The 15,366-nt window shown below is 58.2% G+C and overlaps 1 long non-coding RNA gene across 1 annotated transcript; it reads left to right on the forward strand.

Annotated features, from left to right (window-relative positions):
• Nucleotides 1-4,960: 4,960 nt before the first annotated feature.
• Nucleotides 4,961-9,761, forward strand: LOC147598828 (uncharacterized). Its single transcript, XR_015260257.1, has 5 exons — nucleotides 4,961-5,344; nucleotides 5,502-5,796; nucleotides 5,948-6,025; nucleotides 6,996-7,100; nucleotides 9,446-9,761. It is a non-coding gene; the product is annotated as an uncharacterized LOC147598828 (long non-coding RNA).
• The last annotated feature ends 5,605 nt before the right edge of the window (nucleotides 9,762-15,366 follow it).

Genomic DNA, 15,366 nt, shown 5'->3' on the forward strand with positions numbered 1-15,366 from the left:
ACTTTCCAGGCAGGCTGCCTTCTTATACCCAAAGCTTGTCCTCGCTGCATGTGTCACCTTCCCCATCGTGCTGCTGGTGGCCACCTCCCTTCCATTGTGCTGCTCCTCAGGGCCACCCAGTTCCCAGGGGAAACTGGCATCTCCTCCCAGAGCTGCTGCTACAGACGTTTCTTTTTGTGTCAGGGTTTGTTGTGATCCCAGGACTGACCTTCCTTTCTCAAGAAAGTCAGGTAATGCTGGGGAAATCCAATATGGTCTTAGAATCAGGGAGTCATTTAGGTTGGAAAACACCTTTAAGATCATCAAATCCAACAGTTAACCGTTATCTTGCTCTCTTTAGATGTAGGTGACAAATTGTTGGTCCCACATGTATTTTTGCTTTACACAGCATCTCTCTGAATGTGTTTCAGAGCCTCACTTTACTGCTGACATTGGCCTAGCTGTCCTTCTTTCCCTTGAGTTGCTTTGCCCTTTCCTCATGATGGGGACACTGTTTGCCCTCCTCCTGTGCTGTGACAGCACTCACGTCTTGCTAGTGCTGTCTGTCCAAATCCTGAGCTGGAGGTGGACTCTCCCTTACCGAGGAGGGGTCCCTGTGGACCTTCTGGGTCCGTACCACCTTCCCTGGGCTGCAAGACGCACGTAGTAAGAGCCAGCTGCTCCTGGTGGCCAACGTACCATTTGCAGCTCATCCCAGTGAGTGATGTGGAGGTGGCGGTGGGCACTGGATTAAAAAATAAATCATTGAAAGACTCGAGGAAAGCTTTAAGGGTGTGTGACATAAAGGGTGTATAAGTGACCGCAGACCAGAGTGAAGGTGGTGGATCCCTCCTCACCTCTCAGCAGCAGGACACAATCTCTCCCCACGATATCAGGACCTGCTTCTTGTCTAAGAAAAACAAGATGCTCAGGCTCTTCCCGCTGAGCCGGTCCTCTGAGAATTCCACGTGAATTCCAGTTTGCTTTCTCCTTCCCTGCCTGCAGCCCTGCTGACACCAGCAGTGCCCAGTGCCTGGATCAGGGCAGCTGGGGAAGGAGGAAGGGCCGGGTGGTGGTGAGCCCTGTGCGCTGGCGCTGGTCGCAGCAGTGGGAAGAGCTGGGCTGGAGGGACGTGCTGTGGTGCGGGGAGTATCGCTTGGCCTCCCGGATGCCATGCTGGGCAGGTCTGGGTGTTTGCAAATGCTCTGTGGTGATGCTGACGGCGATATTTCTTCGGCGAGGAAGAGCACAAACCACCTTGGGATCACAGACCACGGCCAGGTCAGTGCCTTCTACTCTCAGGGCAAGACGCCGTCTGTGATGCAAACATCTCGCAGAACCTTGATGTGCACCAAAACGAGCCGATGGCGTTAACCCGAGGCTGCTGCGCTGGCGTGTCGAAGGGTGCGCGTACACACACGCAGGCACTTCCCTGCCTCTGGGCAAGGATGAGAGAACAAATGTGAGAGAGGTTAGTCACCGCCGGCGGTGGGGATGCTGCGGTGCTGAGCACGCCAGGAAGACCTGAGCAGAATAGCGCCCGGGTAACGAGCACGGGAGTGGGGACGAGGGGAGAGCCTTTCAGAGTGAGTGAATTTTTATCGCTTTCCGGTGAAACCTGTGGATTCCCTGGGATGGAGAAGGCTGGGAAGTGGCTCCAGGCAGCAGAAGCCACAGAGCCTGGTGGTTTGCCTTGGTGGGATGGGACAACGGGGCAGGGCAGGGCGCAGACCCATGCTTGATTTTTCCTCCTGTGCTGTTAATTCATTAGTGAAGGTGAAGCCTTTCTTGGCGCGACGGGCACCGGCATTGCGTGAGCACGGATCCGTCTGGCGGTCACTTCCCAGCTGCCTTTTGAACTGAAACCCTTCGGTTTCCAAACGTGCCCAAAGTGCACGAGGGCCGTGCTTGGTGTGTCCTTGGATGTGTTCCTCATGGCCTACTCCCCCATGTCCAGAGGGGATGGTAGCACTGCCGGTCAATTCTGGCTCCTGTGCCCACCAGAGAACAGGAGGTTCCCGTAGGATTGAGGTGTCCAAGGGTTCTTGAACTCTTGCAACAAAGAGGGAAACGTAACAGTTGTCCCGTCCTTGTGCCTGTTCAGAAAACAACCAAAGGATGACGAGGTTTCCTCCAGGCTGAGGGACTGGGCTTGGGTTCTGGCCATGGTCCACCCAAGCGGCAGGAAGGGTGTGGAGAAACGGGGACAGACACAACACAGGGGCTGGGGAACAGTACGGGCACGCAGAGGGCTTGGGGCCGTGCCGAGGGCTCGCTCGGCTCTGCTCTCACCTGTCTCACCCCACAGCTCAGCTGTGGGACCAGCGGTTCCCTTCCGTGGGCTGTGGAGGCGGCGATGACCCCGAGCGCCGGGGTGGCGCAAAGCTCGGCAGGTGCGAGGTGCCTGCGGCCCGGCCGATGAGGCTGCGGGCACTGCCGGTGGTTAATATTAACCGGGCATCCTCTTCCTCTCCCCGGAGAGGTGTGGGAGGGTGGCGGGGACCCACGTGGCCAGCATGCAGGCCGCGGCGGCCATGTGTCTTCTCCTGATAAGCCGCCCGGTTTCTACTCCTGCAGATTTACAGCTGGGGAGCGGGGAGGTGGGTGCCGTGCTTTTTGGTGTGGTGATTTATAGCGGCTCAGAGCGGCGGCTGCTTTCCTCTCTGGCGAGGTCTCGGCGATTGCACCGGGTTTTACGGCGGCCGTGACGAAGCCGCGGGTGAGTTAAAGGCTGAGCCGAGGTCACCGAGTGGCAGGACGCGGGTGGGAGCAGGTCCCTTCCAGCTGTGGCCTGAAGAATGTCCCCATCTCAGCGTGGGGAGGGCTGGGGCCATCAGCCTCCCCGGTGAGGAGGGCTTCATGGCAGCGGGGATGCTTTCAGCTCTCCGATCCCCGACGCCGCGTGCTGGAGCCTGCCAAAGGCACAAGTGAGATGAGTCTGAGGTTCTCAGCACTCAGAGCCATGTGGGAGGCAAGACCTCCCCCAAGCATCACTGGTCCCACGAAGCGACGCCTGCGCTGCCCAGTTGCTTTTCCCTGCCTCCTTTCGACGCAGTTGGAGCAATGCTGGGAGGGATGAGCTGCAGCAGGCGAGGAAGAGGACGATGAGGAAGGAAAGGTCAGATGCCATCACTGCGCTGCCTTCCACGCGCCAGCTCCTGCCCGGGTGAGCTTCCCAGCTCTTCTGTTTTGTTTTAGAGGCAGCGCAGGGGCCCCAGAGCCCTGCAAACCCTTCGCACTCGGGGTTTTATTGGCATGTGGAAGTAGTTTTGTCTGGTTTCAGATCTGGCTGATCACTAACCCTCCCGCCACCCTCCCCCCGAAAAGGGCTGACAACCGCGGGCGACTCAGCCGCGTTTGTCTTACTCCCTCTTTCTTTTTTCTCCTCACATTGTTCTCCAAAATCCCAGCTGCTGCTTTTCTCCCCCTCCCTTTCTGTCCTCACACGTTGGCCGGGATGGAAGTATCTTTTTTTCTTTCATAAAAGCTCTTTTGGGTTTGTTTGTTCTTCTCCCCCTATCCTGGGGGTCTCGGGGTGCCTCGCCATGCCCCATCCTCCTCCTTGGGGCTGTGCAGGGACAGGAGCAAGAAGGTGGCTCTGGACAACACCCCTCAGGCTGGTGATGGCTGAGGAGGGAGCCTTGGCAGGGGCAAGGACACCAGCATCTCCAGAGCCCTCGTTTTCCCTTTCTGATGGAGAAGCCTGGAAGATTCCTGGAGGCCAGAGCCACCACGTTCCTCCCTTATTGCTGGTGAAGCGCTGATGCGGGGCATTCCTGGCAAGCTGGCTCCTATGGGATGGGATGGGATGGGATGGGATGGGGCAGGTCTCCTCGTGGCCGTGGGCTGCTCCCTGATACACCCCGAGCTCCTTCCCAGAGCCAGTGCCTAGCTGCAGGTCCTACACTCATGGGAAGAACTGCCGGGTGCCAATCCCCATCCCAGCTGCCGAGCGGATCCCTTGGGATCCCCCGGCATCGACGGGAGCCTCCACCCTGGAGAGGTCTGCAGCGGGGACCCCAGCCCCGGGAAAGGGCTGAGCCAGGCTGCCCCTGGCTTGGGCGGTGGGATGGATGCCGAGGTTGCTTTGGGTATTGTCCCCCGACCCTCTCCCCAGGCAGATGTCCCCACCACTGCAGCTCGTGGCACTGCTTTGTCCTCGCTCCTGAGCGGCCTTCAGCAGGATTACCTCACCTCCTCCGGGTGCAGGCTGAGGACCCCTTGCCTGAACATCCTGGGAGCTGGAGGTGAGGGTGAGGAGCAAGAAGTGGAGGAAGGCAGCACGTGGCACCAGCAAGCGAGTCCCTGCTAGGCAGTGGGCTCCATCCTCCTTTGGGTGGGCTCTCAAAGCAGTTTGCTTTGGTCTGGCATCTCCTCCTTCCCCGTACGCCTCTCCAGGGGACCGTGCCTGCCAGTTAGCGTCTCCCTAGGTGATCACTTTTTAAAAATGTTAATAATTTTAAATGCTTGACTGGCAATTCAGGAGGAAAATAGAAGAAATGCTTATTACTGCTGAGGATATCAGCCCAGCCGAGGAGATGCGTTCCTTCTGTGTCATGAAACATCCGTCAGCGAACAGTCATGCAGATTTCTTTCGCTTTGCTCCTTTTTACGTATTTCATTGATCTGCAGCCTACAGCAGCTGGCTCGTGGGGAGGGAGAGAGGTTTTTGTTAATTCGGGAGCCTGCGAAGCCTTGGTCGGTGGAGGACGGGAGTTTGCTGAAGCTCCTGGCTCGGGGAGATGCTTTGAGAGGGACACCAGTCCTACGAGGGAGCTGGGAGAGGGTTTGGCTGTGGTCCCTGGGCACCGTGAGCTGCCGTGGTGCCCGCAGCGGGCTGGGTGGGGTAGGAAAGTGGTCACCAGCTCTGCCAAAGCTGCTCTCCGCCACGGGAAGGGACGTGGAGCCTTGGCCATGCTGCTGGGCCGGCCACCGCCAGCCCTGGGGAGCTGGGTCGCTACCCCTGAGGAGCCGGCCCACTATGAGTTTGTCTTTGATTTTGTTATTACTATTAAGACCCTTCAGCATGTCTGGGTGTTTTCGGGAGTCACCTGCCAAGCCTTTCTCTGCAGCGGGGAGGTTCAGGGTCCTGCAGCTCGCCGTGGGGTGGGGTATTGCCGTTTCTTGTCGAAACGAGGTGACTCCAGCCCAGCTGCAAGCTGAGCATCCGGGGCCACGTCTCGGGAAAGGCGGCGGGCTGCCCTGCGTGGTGTGAGTCTTCTCCTTCATCCGTCTCTTCTTCTGGGAATGAAGAGGTGATGGAGCTGCCTGGGCACGGGCCAGAAGCTGGGGCTCTGGCTGCCGTGGGGAGCTTCGCTCTGGTCGAGGGGAAAAGCCAAACCTTCCCGCGGAGCCACGGCACGAGGTTGTTACTGCTCTCTTTCCCTGCGTCCCTGCAATCCCGTTCCTCTTCCTTTCTGCTGAAAGCATTGCTTCATCACTCCAGAAAATGTCTTTTTTTTTTTTTTTTTCTTTTTTTTTTTTCCTTGAACTGGGTATATTGGGTTTTTTTCCCCCCCAAGCCCCTCTCTGTGTGTCTCCGCAGGGCAGCTCCGCCCCACGTGTGGGATGCGGGGACTTGGCCCCCCGGGCTGGCAACTCCGGACGAGTTCCGACGCGTGTGGGTGTCCCCACCACATGGGCTGGTGTGGCCGCTGAGGAGCCACCGCGCCGTCCTGCTGCCGAGTGAACCAGGGAGACACCTCGTTAAAACAATTTTGGAGATACTCGTCCAAGCGGAAATGCGAGTTCGCTTTGCTGGCGCTGTCTTTCCTTCGGCGTCCTCTTCTCCGCATCTCCCGGCAGATGAATTTGCTGGTAAGAAACGGAGAACCCGGGGATGTCCAGGGGCTGGAAGTGGAGCTGGGTGGTGGAAATCCGAGGATCTGGTGCCTCCTCTGCATGCATCCGCTCCCTTCTGCATCTCCTCGGGGCCCTGTTGGAGCTCTGGGTATTTCTTGCGCTACAGATGCTAAATAATCGCACCACCGCTGCGACTTCCCGAGCCGCGGACTCATCCTGACGGTGATTTCTCCTGACGTTTCAGGTATCGCCTCCTTTCCCCGGGCTTTTCCGCAGCCCGACAACGACTCGTCTGAATAATTCAACTAAAAATTCAGGATGGCAAATAAACATGGGATAATTGGTAACGGCTCGCGGACAATCCGCTGCCAGAGGAAGGCTGAACTCCTGGTGAATTATTTATCTGCGATGAATTATTCGCTCGGCCCTGTTACGGAAGAAAAGCTTCTTCCCAACCTTTGCCTGCCAAACGGCCTGGCTGGGGGGGACTCTCGCGGTGCTGACTCAGCCTTTTCCCTGCGGCTCCCAGCTCCCGTCGCCTGTGGCTCCCGTCGCCTGCATCGCTTGGCGGGGACGCGGCTCTGCGGAGCTGACTCCCACCCTGCACAGCTCCTCAGCCCCTCTACAGCCCCACAGGTGTGGGGCACAAGGGTCCGTGTGCCCAGCCCGGGGGTTCTCCTGCTCTTCCCACCCAGGAGCCGTGGAGAGAGGAGCCCGCGTGGGGACGGAGTCAGGGATGGAGTCAGGACAGGGGTGCAGGCTGGGGGGTTCTGGCGGGATGCTCGCTAGCTTAAACACCAACAAATGGTCCGCGATGGCGTGTCTCAGCCCGCGCCTCCGGGCTGAGCCGGGTGCCTGGGGGCTCCCCTGGCCGTGGGCGATGGGCTGCGCGGAGCGGAACTCACGGGCATCCCGCGGCTCGTTCCTCCTCCCAGGACACAGACAGAAATTGCCCTCAGAGGTGCAGAGCTGCCTGCCTGGGCTCATCCATCTCCATTTGCATGCAAAAGAAGGAAAAAAAAAAATATTTACGAGAAACATCAATATTCAAAAAGCTTTTTTTTTTTTTTTTTTAATGTGCTCCTTAGCGGGTGGGAAACTCGAGGCAGGTACTGGGAGTAAATCCTCCCGGCTACCTTGGTGTAACTCAGGAAGAGGATGACGGATTTACAGGAGCGGTGCCTGATTTACGCTCTGGTGTCTGGTCCCTGCAGGTGGGCGCGTGCCCCTGGGGAGGCGAAGCGCTGGATGGGGACCAGAGCTGCCACCGCCCCCGTGCTGTGCCCGAGGTGGGACTGGGGCAGGTGTGGTGTGTCCAGGTGAGTTGGCTTTGCTTTTTTCACCCCTGTTCAGGGGATTTAGATATTTTTGCCTTTTCTGCTGTTGTTTGGCGAATCACGTCCGCTCAGACACTGGTCCCAAAGCGTCGTGATGCCCTGCTGGGGCCTGACTTTCTGACGTGGTGGAGAAGACGACTTATGCGTCGCTCCCAGCGATGCTCTCCCCCTCCATCCTTCCTTCTCTCCCATCCCGAGGGCCGGTGAGGACTCACTGCTGGTGGGGTTGGTGCCTCCATGGAAGAGGGGGAGACTCCAAGGGCTTTGAAGGGTCCCAGGGTGGTGATGAAGGGCGGGGGGGTGGGCTTGTCCCGGCTCTGGGACCCCCCTTACCAAACCATTCCGCGTTCCCGGCCGCGGCGGGGCCGGAGCTGGCTCAGGGGGGCTGTTGTTATTCCTCTCGTGTAGCAGGAAGGATTTCTGCGAGTGCCATAAACCCATCACGTGGGTAGAGCCTGGGTGAGCTCTAATTGCTTCTATTTGCATAATGAGGCTAGGCTCAGCATCCTGCTGATATCTGAAAGACGAAAATCAAAATCAGCTCTAGATAAACAACTCTTCCCCCCATCCCGTCCCTACACCCACTCCTAATTTGAGTGTTTTCTCCCTTCATGTGGGTTTTTGGGTTTTTTTTTTTGGTCTTCCTGGGAGCATCGCAATCCCCCGGGACCCCCTCCCCAGGGAGCATGGGTGCTGGGAGGGGTGCTGCCCCTCTCCCCTGGCTGCAGTGGTCTGGGGGCTTTGCCTGGAGCTGGCAGTGGGGGATGCGGCGTGGAGGTGTCCAAACGGCAGCTGGAGAAGATGGGGGTGGTCTTGGGGCTGGAAACACGGAGCCCTGGCTGGAGCTGGGAGCCGGGCCTGGTTGGGATGTGGGGCTGTGTGGTGCTGAAGGTGTCCTGCTGGCTTTTGGGGACCTATCAGGGTGGGACAGGACAGGGCGGGACCCTTCCTCACCGATGAGCCCCCGGGGTGGGAGGAAGGTGTCGCTGGCTTTGGGAGAGGCTCCTGCCCCAGGGCCCTTGGAGGACCTGGAAGAAGGTCCAGAAGGAGCTGGAAGAGGGGGTGATGTCCCCTGGCTGGGCTGTGACGCCAGCCCCTGTCCCCGCACACGCTGTTCCCCGCTCACCCGCAGCCCAGGGGACCAGCAGCATCCCTGCTTCTCCCGTCCCCTTGGGTCCCCAGCTCCTTCCCAGCAGCCAAACCCAGGTGTCCCCGTGGCCCTGGGGGAACCTCGAGGGCATCGCCAGCACCTGCTTGGCTCCCGCGGCTTTTGGGGCTGGAGGGGCTGTTTTCCTGGTGGGGGTGCTGGGGGGGTTGCACCCTTCATCCCTGGGGGGACGGTGCCTCGCTCGCTGGAGGCCGGGCAGCAGACACCAAGGAGAAATGCGGACAGCAATCAGCTTCCTCCTCCTCTTCTTCCTCCCTGGAGCGAGGGCTGGCATCCTCTGGACCCTTCGCTGCCCTTTGGGCGAGAAGTGCTGACTCCAGATGTTTCCCTAAATGAGAACCTTCTGCGGAGGGCGCCGGTTTATTTTCATAGCGAAGGAAAACGAGAGGGCCGTTACGATGACGGTGATGAACGTTTGCAGCCCGTGTTTGTAGTGGGGGCTGCCACACCGGTGGGAGAGCAGACGGACGCACCCCTCCACCCCTCGCTCTCCGGGGCCGTGGTCGGGCTGGTTCACCCTGGTTCCAGCTCCTGCTCCTGTCCAAGCCCAGTCCCTTGCTGGGACGCTCTTGCTGCTCCCTTGGTCCCCGGAAAAGCGAACCGCGCGCTGGCTTTTGGGAGGGCCCAGAGCTCTTAAAGCCGAAGCGAGTGACGTGTGGCTGTCCCGGGGGCGGCGCGGGGGTATGGGCCTGCTTACCCAGGAACAGCAGGGACACCCTGCCAGGAGCTGGGGCCGTCGGCTTTTCGGCAGTAATGGCTTTGCCAAGGAGGGCTTGGCTTTCAGCATCCCAAAGCGGGACACCAGTCCCGGCAGCTCCGCCGCCAGCCCCCGAATCGGCAGTCTGGGGTGGGGGATGCATTGGTTGGGAGTGTGGGATGGATGGGGGTCTCCTTCCCCCCCAGATCCCCATCGCTGAGCCGTGGTGGGGATCCCGGGGGCTTTGCTGGAGCCCAGACACCAGCTGGGATCAGTGGCTTCGTGCCGGCCTGGGCGAGGGGTCTCTGGTCCCACCTACCCCAACCCTGAGAGGGTTTCTCCTCCCGTTGCCGTTGCCCAGCTCTTTCCACCCTGCTCGGGCTGTCACACCCCACCTGTGAATTTCCAGGGGCTTCCTAAGCACCCGGGATTTGTATTTAACTCTCATTTCTTTCCTCGCAGGTTTGTCCCCGTGGTCGCCGCCGTCTCCCGGCCCGGCTTCGCAGCAGGTTTGCTCTGCAGAGAGCTGCAGGTTGGCCATGAAATATGACAAAGCGTTCATTTAAATGCGCACCACGATGCCGGCGAGTCCATTAGAGGAATTAATTTGAATGGTTGGCATTTAATAAACAGCCCCGTCCCTCCTCTTCCCCCCCCCCTCCCCGCTCCCCACCATCTCGGAAGGGTTAAAAGGAAACCACATGTGGATGCTGGAGGTGGGGCAGAGCAGGTATCTGAGTCGGGGGGGGGGGATAATAAAAGAGAGATGGTGTTGTAGGAGAAATTGCAGTTTGTTTTGTTCATGGTAAAAAAAAAAAAAAAAGCCACATGTGGAAGGGGGTTTGGGTTCACGGGGGAGGGGGGACGCGCTCCGGCGGGGGGGTCCCGGCCTGACTCCAAACGCGCGGGGCTGGGGAACGGCGCGCGGGGGGCTTCGGAGGACGTGTCTCCCCATATGGTGTGTGTTACAAGCTCCTTTCTAGTTGTAAAGATTAATTTAAAGCCTTTCTCACCTCCCCCCCCGTCCCTCTTTCATTGACAAATGAACATCTGGGCTGAATGCGGCCCAGATCCCAATCAAAGCGTTTTTCCAAGGCCGCTGTCTGCCGTTATGGCTATCTGCTTTTTGGATTCTCTGCAGTTCCAACGCGCTTGGCGGTTCAGCCTGTAAATACCCCTCTCTGGGATTTATGATTCGGGCTAATGTGATTTTTCTCTTTGCCTCAATTCGTTTGTTTGGTTTCGTTTAACGACGTTTTCTTGTCTGTGCATAAGTTAAGGCACGAAGAGATTTTTTTTTCCCCCCCTCCCCTCTTTGCAGTGAGTTATTAACAATTAGCAAAAATGGCTTTTTTTTTTTTTTTTCAGGATACACTGCTGGTGGAGGCACCAAGGGGCCAAAGCCACCCCCAAATCCCTGATGAGCATCCCCCGATCATCCTAAACAGTGTTTTTATATTATTATTATTTTTTTTTTTTATGGAAAGCTTGTTTTTTGAGGTTTTTGCCAAGAAAGCAGCTTTCTACCCCAGCAAAGCTGAGCCACAACACTCAAGGGCTTCTCCAGCAGGGAGAGGCAGCGTGAGCTGCAGCCCAATACGGAAAAGCCGTTCGCTCCCCGAAACGATGCTCGAGCGGCCGACTGAGATGCCTGAAAAACAGGGAGTGCTGTGGCTGGGATCCCGCTCCACTCAGACTTGATTTTTTTTTTTTTTTTTTTTCCCCCTGTAGGCTCCCATTTGGGAGTGCAAAGATTAATATTTAAAACCTAGCTGGGATGGGGAATAACGCTGTGTCCCAGGCGCCGTAGGACAGGACGGCGCTTGAGCCCGTGGCCGGTGCGAAAGGCAGGAAAGTCCCACAAGGGCAAATTTGGGGGACACGGCGTGGGGTCCCCTGCACCGGTCTCCATCCCTGAGTGAGAGGGGAGCTAGGAAATACAAAGATGCTGGGTTTTGGGGTGTATTCCGAGCACGTTCCTGCAAGTCTGCCTCCTCGCCCTGGGTTTCCCCTTCCTTCTTGGCAGAACAGTGAGGCCGGTTATTTACCCCGCCGGCCGCCTTAATGACGGCGTGTGACTTCAGGCCATTTAAACCGTCCAGGAGAGGACCTGTTTATACAGCCAGTGCGCAGGGTAATGGTGATATTAATTAAAAATGTTCTCCTGAGCAACAGAAAAAAATCCCCGTGGTGGAAAACGCTTTGCTGCTGCTCCTCGGCTCTCCAGGATGAAGGGCAACCAGAATCCCGGAGCATCCTCCGGTGATGGGTACCATCCATCCCCGGGACCCTCTCCACCTGTGGATGTTGCTGGAGAAGCCGAGCTTTGACTGGGAAACCGGAGTGCATTGGGAATGGTGGTGGTTTACATGGATTTCCAGCTTGAAGCTGGTGTGGTGGTTCCCACCCGCAGCCAAAATCTCGCAGGGAGAGCTGTGGGTGGGGCAAGCGTCCTTGCTCAGGGTGGGGAACAGTCTGGAGCAGATACAGGTAATGCCCCCATCCTGGGCACCGGGCCTGTTTTTCCCAAGAAACTCTGGATTTCCCATGGATACGATGAACCAGGATGGAGCAGGCAGATCCTTGGAAGTGGATTTTGGGGCATGAAGAGCCAGAGCCGCACTCCCGACGGGTGTGGGGCCAAGACGGCCCCAGCACCCACCCTGGATGAGGATGGCTGCGCGCGCGGAGCTCCGGAGGTAGGGAAGCGTATTCCCGAGCATCTGGGGGAGGCTCTGGGGTGATTTTTTATTTCTTTGCGTTTTTCCTGCTGATTTTTACAGCGCTCGGCACCTCCTGCCTCTTTTTCACTCCCTTCCTCCTCAGCACCCCCGAAAAGAGGAGCGAGCGCGGCCACCAACCATGGGTCTTCCCAGCAGCGCCATCGCCGCCCCGTCAACCTCAGGGTCAGGGTGAAGCCCGGCTTCGCTCGGCAGCTGAGCCAGCAGATCCGCGGGGCGAGAGCGGCCACCGGCAGCCCCGGGGCGAAGGTGAAGGGGGATTGATGGGGTTTCGTATCAGCGCTATTGATCGGCGGGGCCGTCTCGGCGGTGGGAGGTGGGATGGAGGGTTGGATGCTGAGGTGCATCACAGCCAAAGCGGCTTTTTGGGGAGGGGGAGCAGGGAGGTGACAGCGTCCGGGGGTGCTGGGGAGCCCTCCCTGATGTCCCCAGGGAGGAGGATGCGATACCCACCAGCCGCGTCTCCAACCTCATCCCTAACCCCGTGCGTCGGGAGAGGGCGGCCGTGGCCGCAGCCCCGCTCCCAGCTGCTGCCGAGCAGAGATTTGCAGCTGAGCCCTGCTCAGAAAGTCACTCGCAGCCTTTTCTCATTTCTTTCTGGATTTAAGGCAGCTTCCAAATTCCTGCGCAGCCAAATCCTGGCTGGGGCTGCCAGGAAACCCGGCCAGCAACAAGTACGTGCCGTTTCTGTACCCGCAACACAGCCAGCGTTGCTGTTATTCTGCGGGTGTCGATGACGGGATGGAGCTCCAGCTCTCTCCGGGATGCGATCCCGTCCCTTCCCGGGCTGCAGCCGGCACCCTGCCCTGGGGAGAGCAGTTGGGGCTGTGGCGTTGCCTCCCCCCATCGCTGCCTTTTTATAAACAAAACAAAACAAAACAAAAAAAAAATCAAAAACCACAACCTCACCCCACCCCAGATTCCCTAAACTTTACCCGCCCGCCCTCCCTGTAACCTCCTGCTTTCCCAGCGTGTGGAAGCGCGTCGCCTTTATCCGCTCCCGATGGGATTTACGATCCCCGGGACTTCCTGCACCGCCTTTCAACGCGCTCGCCTCCTTCCCGCCACCGATGAATCAAACCTGTTTGTTTCGGGATGCTCCTTCGCCGTTTCTTTATTTAGTTTTATTTGTCCCGCCGGCGCTGCCTCCCTTGGTCCCCGAGGGTTTTGGGGGACAGCGGTCGGGCAGTGAAGCAGCCCCGACGCCATGGTGAGGGCACGCGTTGGGTCTCCACGTGAAATACGGATGGCTGGCAAAAGGGGGGAATCGGGAAAATCCCGCACTGCCGGTACAAACTCAACCCCGCTCCTGATGTCTAAACATGGCCAGGATGCGGCCTCGCACCCGCAGGCCCTGGGGATTTCCCTTGAATCCATCCCAGCGTGACCCCAAAGAACTTTTACTGGCAGCCCTGGGAAAACACCCCAGCGGGGCCCGGCACCGGCGCAGCGGAGGTGCAGGGGGCTGCACGCGCAGCCTTTCCCGGCACAGCATCCTCCCGGCCACGGCGCGGACGGGGAGGCGGCTTCGGGCCGAGCCCACCCGTGGGACGCCTGATCTGCTCTTTCCACTGGTGACTCACGGAAAAACGCTTGTTTTGCAGCGGCCGCTCGGCATGACGGGTGTTTCTGCCTTTGCGCTTTGCTCCACTTTTTTTTTTTCTCTCTCCCTTTTTTTAAGATCTTTGGTATGAAAACATCTGGGATCCTGACCTTCCTGCGGAGCTCGCCTCACCTGAAGGCATTTTTCCCCCGCTGCGTGTGTGCAGGGCTGGCTGAGCAAACCACGCTCCGTCCGCAGCCCGGTCGCCCTCCCAGGGCTGAATATTTGGGGAATTACTGTTTTTTTTGAGCGGCTCTTATACAACGGCAGAGGAAGCTTGGAGGGTTTCCACCGCCCGGCGCCAGCTCCTTGCGTGCTGGTTTCGGCACGCCTGCCACCGCCACCGGCTGCAGCGGGCCCCCCCCGAAGCCCCTCGGCAAGGTTTGCGGGGGTGACGGGGCTGGGGACGGGGTGTGAGTCAGCACCAGTGTTTCTGGGTGTCCCCGGAACTGGGCAGGACGGGGCAAAGTGGGACCTCAGCTCCTTGCTGCCTTGTAGGGCGCGAGCGGGATCCACCGGGAGATTTGGGTTAAAACTCTCAAAATGGTCAACGACGCTGATTTACGCCTCAGGTTCCCAGCACTGCGCTGTTCCCTAAATTTTTTCCCGCCATCCTTCAGAGGGCAGGGATGGAACACGACACCTTCCCGGTGGGACCAGCCCATCCCAGCCTGGCCTGATCGCAGAGGGAACCCAGCGCAGCTTTATATTTCACCGAATTGGCTTTAATTTTATTTTCTTTTTTTTTTTCCTTGGAAATGGGCACGGAGAGGGATCCTCCTCAGCACTCGCCACCGCGAACGTTCCCGCCTGATTTTCACACCTTCACCCCTCTCTTGCAGAGCACCAGCCCTGCCGCTGCTCTCTGGGAAGCAGATTTTAGGGGCTTTGGGTTTTTTTTTTTGGGGAGTAGTTTGGAAGCTGAGATGGAAAATTATTTCCAGCCCCCAAATTAGAAACAGAATAATAATAAAGCGCCTTGTTTTGGAGGGGGCGGTGTGTGTCATCCCGCAGCAATGAGAAGCTCGTGCTGAGGAGCAAAGAGCTGTTATTTATTTATTTTTTTTCTTAACGTGACCCAAAGGACTGACTTGGCTCCGGGACGCTGCTCTCGCTCCCTCGGTACCCATCGGCGGGGACGGCCGAGCTGCCATGGGCAGGGGACACCCATGGGTGGGTGCCCTCCCAGTGTGGAGGGGGATGTATCCCCAAATTTAGTTGTCTTTACACTTATTTTTGTGGAGGAAAGGGGTTGTGCCATGTGGTTTTCTGCCCTGCTCTTCCCCAGGGGGTTCGGATGCAGAGCCGATGCCAAGTGACGGGATGCGAGCCGATATTTTGCAGTGCCGGGGTGGAGGGAGGTGTGCGCCGGCGATGGTTTTGCCTTGGGATTTTTTTTTTTTTTTTTTTTAATTTTCAATCCAGTGGATTAGAGTGATTTCACTGCGGCTCTCTCTACACCTCCTATCCCCACAAAACCACCAGATCCTGTAAAAACTGGGTTGGACTCTTGGAAAAAGAAGTGCTGGGGCAGCAGCCGGCCCTGCCAGGGACGAGCTCGTCCCTGCGGTCACTGGCCACTGTGGCATTGCCAGAAAACCCTTAAAAATAATCTATTTTTAAAAACTGCAAGGGATTCTGCCCGTGTGCGGGAGCCGGGGCTGCTCAGGGGCTCAAAGACCCAATTTAAAGGCCGAATTCCTTGGCCCCGCAGTGTTTCTCTCCCTGTTGGGTATAACCCGTCCTGCGCCCCAAAGTGGTGCCCCCGGAGTCGTTTTTGGGGGGAGCGGTCTGTGTGGAGCCGGTCACTGCGATTTAATAAGCCACTTATTGTATGTTAAAGATCGACAGCTGCTGGGAAACACGTGTCCCGAGGATTAACAGCCGCGTAAAAGATAAAGCAGTGAGTTGAAGCTCCAAACGGCGCGTTCCAAATAACCCACCGCTGCTGCAATGCGTAATAGCCGGGGTAGCGAGGAGCGGGCCGGGGAAGGTAAAACGCGTATCGCGGATCACCGCGTCCCAATAACCTCGGGACG

The sequence above is a fragment of the Chlamydotis macqueenii genome, chromosome 15, assembly GCF_036417535.1.
Source record: "Chlamydotis macqueenii isolate bChlMac1 chromosome 15, bChlMac1.mat, whole genome shotgun sequence".
Taxonomy (NCBI): Eukaryota; Metazoa; Chordata; class Aves; order Otidiformes; family Otididae; genus Chlamydotis; species Chlamydotis macqueenii.